This window comes from Aptenodytes patagonicus, chromosome 7, assembly GCF_965638725.1.
Source record: "Aptenodytes patagonicus chromosome 7, bAptPat1.pri.cur, whole genome shotgun sequence".
NCBI classification, from domain to species: Eukaryota; Metazoa; Chordata; class Aves; order Sphenisciformes; family Spheniscidae; genus Aptenodytes; species Aptenodytes patagonicus.
The window spans coordinates 42,173,685-42,181,547 of record NC_134955.1 but is presented as its reverse complement, the minus strand read 5'-3'; the positions used below and the strand labels follow the sequence as shown (position 1 = coordinate 42,181,547).

Here is a 7,863-nt window from a genome sequence, read left to right as displayed (position 1 = left end):
AGTGAATGTTTACTGTCTTGAAGCGGCATTCCATCAAATTGCACTGTAATTAGACTTTTTAATAGCATGCTGCAACAGCAGCCAACATTTGCGAGGTATTTACTTTCAGATTTCAGAACCAAGAACTATACCTGAGCCTGGGTAATTCTTTCAGGACTTCTCAGCTCTATAATAAGCATGTAATCTGCACTATTTTTGTTACAACTATAATTAAGAAAAAATTTAAAAAAAAACACCAAGGGAAGCAAATGAAGAGGTTTCACTATTTCCTTCACTTGCTGCCTGTCTTACCATTTTAAGCCTTGTGGAACAGCTGTTTATAAAATCAGTTTGGTGGACATTGGTGGCATTTTTAGCAGAAAACAATTGATTGTTTCTCTTGTTTTCTCTAGTGTCTTAGTAATATAGTACTATGTTTATAAATAAGTTGATTAGTGCCATTCATTAGCAAACAAAACCATCTTGACATATTTGTTTTATGTATAGGCTTGTTACTTTAAAACAAAATATGACATTCTGTACTCTAATGTAAAGCTCAGTTCGGAGACTTTGAAAGCTCTATCCGACTGAAAAAGTGCTGCTATGAACTCATGTGGCCTCTAGACACCGTGATGTGTTCTTGCCAAGTCTGCTGCTTTTGTTTGTAATTGCTGTTTGCCATCCATGGCCATAATGTTTCAGTTGCTTATTTCTGAAGGTACCGTAGTGGTTCTGACCCTGGCTATATATGTGTTGATTCACTCTACCTCATGTCATGACGAGCCATCAGGTCATGGGACAGAGACAGCATAGTCACTGCACGGTGTGTATGCATGAGGGTGGGTTTTTTTATAACTTTGGAAGCCCAGGATAGAAGGGGGGGAGGGCATTACCTTTGGATTTTAAATGTCAACCTGTATGTTTGGTTGGTGGTGAAGACTGATACAGGAATGTGTTGAGAATATTTTTGGAAGAGATGTGTTTACCAGGCCTGCGTTTTTTATGTTCTACATCTCAAGTTGTAAAGTCCCAGTATATTTTGTGACTAATAAAACCTTAATAGTTTGGACCCCAAACAAGTTTTGTCTATTGAAACAGATGAGAGTGTCATTCATCTGTGTGATACTATGTACAAGTGTGAGTTTTTTGATGATTGAGGCCTCCTGGGTTGAAAGGGGGGAAAAAAAATTCCATAGCATGACAAAAGATAATTAACATGGAAGTATGAGAGTTGGATGGTTTAGATGCAACTCTCCTCATGCAGGTAATTTCTTCCTTCTTTCAACATGACAGTAAACTCTAAACTGTTTCTCAGTGCTAGCAGTTACAAGTTCTTTCTAAGTTAACTCGGTAACTTTGCAAACAATGCTTTATAAAAAGTATGTGGAAAACCAAATGACTTAGCAATACGTGTGATTTTATTTAACTGTTCTGAATTTATGACTTTTATTCTTCCAAAGAATAAGATACTTCCTTATCTGTGGTATGAAATTAATGGGACTCCTGAATGATTTCCCCACCCACCGTCTTTTTTTTCCTGTATAGTTCAACTGACTGGAAGAATTGCCTACCCCTAGTAAGAGTGCTTTTTGCGTATGGGGGTGATGGTGCAGGGAGAGATGATCTGCAGTAACAGTTTATTCTTTCTTGGATCTTGTAATGAACTTCTTGTTCTATTGTCCTACCTGTCTATGGGACACATTTTTATAATTAATTTAAAGTACACGTTAATTCATTGTCTTGAGGTTTATACTACAGCCATAATGACTGACAAAGGGTCTCAACCCTGTGGATCTGAAGAAGTCCTGTACTAGTAGACTTAAGTCTACGTTCACATCAGACTTTGATTCTGAAATGTTAATAATTTTACACTATCTTTTCCAACTATTCAGGTGCATGGCTGTTCTGTCTGTGTGCACAAGTGAAGCAGCATATGTATTTGCCAAATCTGTGTGTGCAAATCAGTATCAAGTACAGAAATGTCAGATATCAGGAGTGCATACTTGAACCATAGTACACTTTTTTCCTTTCACTTGTAATACTGGCTGCCACAGTAACTTTTTTAGCGTTTACTCGCTGCTGCGTTGAAAGGAAATAGTCTGGCCTTTCATAGTGTGTTGATCGCTTGAAGTAACAGGCTGGGTCTGTTCTCTATTCCGTGAACTAAAAGAATGATTTTCACTGTAACAATGTTGTGTAATTGTAACTGTAACTTTGATCTGTCAATGTAACGACCTTGATGTTGGTAGCTGTTACACTGAAATAAATTCAGTCCGTGTTTTCTAAGACGTTTATGCACTTTAGAGGAGTTAACAGCAAGCCGATATTGTTGGATGTTAGTATTTGTTAGAAATAATTGTTCCCTTTAGGAGGTAAGTGGCTCCGTAGTCTCATAAAAAAAAAAAAGAAACGTGGCTGGGAAAACACTTTGCAGGTGAACTACAGAAACTCTGAGAGAAGGAAGGTAACGTTGTGTCAAAAAGGAGTATCATACAAAAACTTGCAACTTTGTGGGGAAAATCCATAGAGTTCCACTTTCTTTTGGGGCTTACAGGCTGATAATGCTTGGCTGTAATAAAGGTCTCAGTTGTGCAGTTTCTTCACATTTTCTGAACTAGTTAAAAATGAGATTGAGTACTCTCTGACACTTCAAAATCACAAAAGAATGTGTTGAGAGAGAATTGACATTAAATGCTACTTCCAAATGTTTTAATGAATAGGAAGAATAATTAAGAAATGTAAATACTCAGAACAAGGTATATACAATTTCACTATAAACAGCATGCATCCTTTTACATAAATCAAATGTGCATAAAGATTTATATGGTTAATACATTTTCTATCATATAAAATGACAGCTTTAGTGACATACAACTGAAGTTCCTAGTTTATCTAATTTTACAAATACTCTTTTCCCCAACTATTCAGTGACATTATGGGAGCATTTTGTTATCTAACATTTTGTGTTCTTTACATAAGTGTTTAAAAAAAAAACCAAACAACCACCAAACAACCCACAGATTTCAGATTTTACCTGCATGCTTCTCTTCTTCCTGCCCCCCCCCCCCCCCCCCTCCTGGGGGGTGGAGAGCAGCTCATTAAAGAAATTTTATGAACTTTGGGAACCTCATAAATATAGCAGAACTACATCCCAATAGGACTTTTTTTTTTAAAAAAAAATGTGTATCTTCCTGGGAATCTTTCAGATTTGAGGTAATTATCTAAATTAGGTACTTTACATGTAATTGTAAATATGTAAACATATGTAAATGTGTTAATATCATGAACGAGATGAGACCATGTTCAGAGTGTAGATACACTTGTGCAGTGTTCCAGCATTTTTCAAAGCTTCAGCATTTACAAAGTGTAGCAAGAATCAATTGCTGAAATATTTGGCTATATGTAGCTTGTTTTACTTTGTTGCAGGTTTGAAGGGGGATAATGTTGGGAATGTTTCTCTCTTAAAGTTGGAGGAACAATTAATTCTTCTGACAGCATAGACTTCACCTTGCTTTTGGCAGGCAAATAATTCGTTTTGATGATAGATTGGAAGTTAAAGTGGTTATGAGGGTTGTAGAATGGTCATTAGTTTGTTAAGGAAAGAATCAGTGTGTCTCAGTCAGCAGCTAGAAAGCATGGAGTAAGATTAAGTATTTTCAAAAAAACTTCGGCTTTTCAGGAATTAGTGGAATTTTCTGCAGGAGGCTATTGTAGATGCTAAAATGTTCATGGGTCAAAAAGTGTTTGGATGAGTTCATGGAAGAAAAGTCCCTGGGGGTGTCTAAATTCAAAGATACTACCTCTGGCTCAGGTTACTTTTGATTTACAAGTTTTTGGAGATTTGGAATGTTTTCTGAGGTTTATTCTTCTGGTTTTTATGCTACTCCCATGGAGCTGCCTGTTTGCCTATAGTTAGAAGTGGCATACTGAGGTTGGTGGTCTGCCAGTCTGGCCAGACATAGCCATTCTTATATTCTCATGACCAATGAGGTAGCTTTGAAATGCTTTGGTCTGATTGTTTGAAAATACGCTTAGTGCTGTTTTGATGCTGTTTTGCTTAAATAACAAACCCTGACTGATATTGGGGCATTAATTGTGATAGAACATGCAAAGGTTACAGGCAGGAAATGCAGATGCTGCAGTTGTGAAATGCACAGTGTATTTTAACCACATGCATTGTTTATTGATTGCATTCTAGATGGTTGAAGTTGGAACATATGCAAAATTGATAAACTGCTATTTCATTGGGTCTTACAGGTGTATCTCAGTATTTATTACGAAATTAAGCTTAACTAACTACTAAAGCAGTCCTTAAAAAACTCAAAGGATACTTAACCAACACTGACTGAAAATAAAATGAAGTCGGTTGTAAAAAGTGGATCAGCGTTCTTATTTGTGATACTTGTAAATGCCATGAGGTGTGTGGGTAATATATGCATCTGAAATGGCTAACTTATGTTTGTGCAAGCTGTTAAGGTGCTTGCTGTAGCAGGGATGCAGAAGTACCTCTTTGTACACATAAGTAATGTTTATTCACATAATAAAGTATTCAAGTATTTAATACCTTTGTTTTATAATGAAACTTTTTTCAGTATAAAATAGCATATATATATATATATATAAGTTAAAAACCAGAAACTTCTGTTCATTAATCATTTTTCTAAGCTAATGATGAAAACAGTTACACATTTTGTAGAGTTAAGTCCCTTTTGCAATTTAAAGCACCGAATTTAGAGTTCTGTGTATTTTGGGTAGAGGGCAATTAGACATAATCAGGGGTTTCCCTACTGTGGCTTTCCATAAGCTGTTTAGTCAACTGCGTTAGAGGCAGATAGCCTCTGGTAGAACTCTAGGTGCCTGTTTACTGAAGGTGGAAAGTCTGTTCTTTTGTGTATATGGGTAAATCCTGCCTTCCTCATAGGCTTCTTGGCAAGACTTCCAAATTGAAAACGTGCAGAGCTGCTTCCTTTTTGTGGATGAATAACCTATACAGAGAAGATCTGATTGTAAATTAAAAGGTGGCTGCTATATAGCAGAGCTTACCGTAAAAGATAGGCACACAAATTTGAAGTAAGGAGATTTCTTGACATAGTTCAAAGTAAATAGGTATAAGGAGGTTTTCTCCTGCAAAAAGAAGGTAGGTACATCATTAATATTTCATTTCTTTCACTATAAAATTGAGATACTGTTTGTGGCTCTAAAGGATTAGAGTGTTATCGTAAAAACCCCCAGTTTTTTCACTTTTCTGTTTATGCCCCGTTCTTCCAATTTTGTTTTTTAAACAGTTGATTTAGATCTTTAACATTTCTATATAATTTTCTTGCAGTATTCACCTCATAGAGGCAAAACACAATAAAAGAATGCAGGACATTGAGTTACGTAAAGATCTATGTAGAAATTGAACAGGAAATACCTGGATAACGATGAGGTTCATGTACGGGAAGATCGGTATAGTAGTTGCGTAATTTTTTCTGGAATATTGTTCCTAAATAACTCCCTTCTATCAACACTCAGGATAAAAGTGTTTTTACTGTGTAATAATTGCTCTTTCATAAATAAATATTTGGAATAAAGTCACTCTTGCTTAGAAACAGTGCACAGAGCTGTTATTTCGTAACAGTTACTCTGGTGAGGTTTTCTTTTAGACACAGCCTAAAAGCGTGTGGCAGATAAGTTGTATAACACTTCTTGGTGAAGAATTACTTTTTTTTTTTAACACTGGACATGTATTGTATTTCTTAGTTTCATTGCCATCACACCTATGCATATTTAGTGGCTCTTTGAGAAATCTCACTGGGGAATTTTGGGGTGGGTGGGTGAAATATTTGGTGGTATAATAATTTCTTTCACACCAAAAGTAGGTTTTGAGATAGCAGTGGGTGTTCTTCATCCTTTAGTCATTTAAGAAGTTGGGAGAAAGCGATAATGATCTCTCCTAATTGATGAAGAGAGTGGCTAGGGAAGTTGGATCCTCCACTGATTTAACAAATCTTCAGGACAAATGTATGACCTGCAAGAGCTTTCTTTGCGTATCTGATTGTTATTTTTTGTCACTCAGACTGTTCTTGAATTATCCTAAGCAATGGCTCAGCAGGATATTGAGTTTAATGATATCTTCTGCCTTAATCTGTGCAACTCCAACAGGTGTTAAGAGCTAATTATGAAGTTGGCTGTTCTTCAGGACCAGTCCTGAACCTACAGTGTGAATTCAAGCAGTCTGTAGTTTTTTCTGCCACTATAGGATTTTTATAAAAATGGCTGATTAGAGGTAACCTGATGCTAGCAATTAAGGGTAAAAATACATTTTTCTGGGTTCAGGATAAATTCCACTTAATGTTACTGAGAGATGGAGTGCATTCTTAGCCTTTTTGAAGGTATTGTGCATGTTTATGTATATATTTGTCTTGAAAAACTCTGCATATGTTGAGCGTAATATTCTGAAAAACTGTGCTCCTCTGAATGCTGATGGAAACGATCCTGAAATAGGGAATGAACTTCAGAAATTCCAGATGCCTGAAGTTCTTTCTGATTATCTTCTCCCCCCCCCCCCCCCCCTTTAACGGGTCACTTGCTGTAAAGTTTCTTCCATTTGCTCACCTTGGTTTCTCTTCACCCAAAATATGGTTACCTGTCAACTGCTATCAAATTTGAGGTTGATGATCCTATAATACTCCTTCTAGAAGAAGAAAAAAACCCAAAACCCCCTTGGCTTTATACCAGTGACCACTATAAGAAGCTGGAGAATGCTTGATTCTAGTATTTAACTCAAAACTGTGGTTTGTTTCTGTGTAAAACAATTTTTATCTCAAAATACAATTTTTCCAGGTGAATACTATGATCTTTGGCTTGATACTGTGTTTACCAGCAGACAGCTTTTGCTTGTATTTCAGGTATCACAGTATATCAAAGTAGCGAATAAGAAGTGGTAACGAGCCAGATGAGTTTAACTCTTTAAAACACTTGGTGATCCATGAGTTGTAAAACTAAAATTGCTTGCTTCCTTTGAGGATAAGGTGCTTTAACTCTTGGGTTAACGGACCCCAGGGTGCAGGAACAGAATCCTGGGATACACCTTGAGACCCTGGGAAAGGAAAAGACCCTGCCTGGACAAACAGAACTCTCAGAAGTATTCAAGGGAACATGTAAACATGTTTACAAGTTTTATAAGACCTATTCTGTTTCATAGCTTCAGCAAGATTTGTACAGCTGAATTGGTAGAAGGCAGGACTACTGGCTGTGTTAACTCTCTGATAAAGTCATGTAAATCAGAGAGCACTGGCAGTATTCTGTGCCAGGAAGCTAGAATAACATTTAGGAGGTGCAAAATACCCATTCCTCATGAACTTTCTGTGGTGCCTCCCTTAAAACACTTTGTTATACACTTGTATTTTAACTTACTCTTTTGTTTTTCATACCTTTTATTTCCATGAACTTGATTGTATTTGATTTTGTTATTGTCAACATTGCCGTTGCCTTAATGATGCAAAACTCTTTAAGCTCTGTAATACTGTATTCTTTTATGTATATATAGATGGCTTCTTACATTCTAGTTCTAAGACTTTAGCAGTTTTTGCTTTCTTCTGTCTGTTCCTTGGGAATGTGTGTTACTGACCTGCAGCTGATGAACATTGACATGAGTGTTCATCACTAGAACAGTCTAGGTCAGTTCAGGTCACTGTGTTCACAGTCTGCTGTGGATTATACTTTCCCCTTCTATATTCCTAAATAATAAATAGATGTTCCTGGTTTTGGAAAAGAAGTGTACGTTCGTGAGGATGTTTGCCACACTGTGATTTTTCCTTCCCTTTCCACTCTACAGTGATTGTAAGCACCTGCCACACTACAAAGTGTACAACCTCACTTGATTTCTGTGCTCTTGTACTA

The 7,863-nt window shown here is 36.6% G+C and overlaps 1 protein-coding gene across 4 annotated transcripts in view; it reads left to right on the top strand.

The window, feature by feature from the left end:
• The window catches only part of STRN3 (striatin 3), a 70,332-nt gene that overhangs the window by 1,556 nt on the left and 60,913 nt on the right, over nt 1–7,863 (top strand). The window lies entirely within an intron of this gene.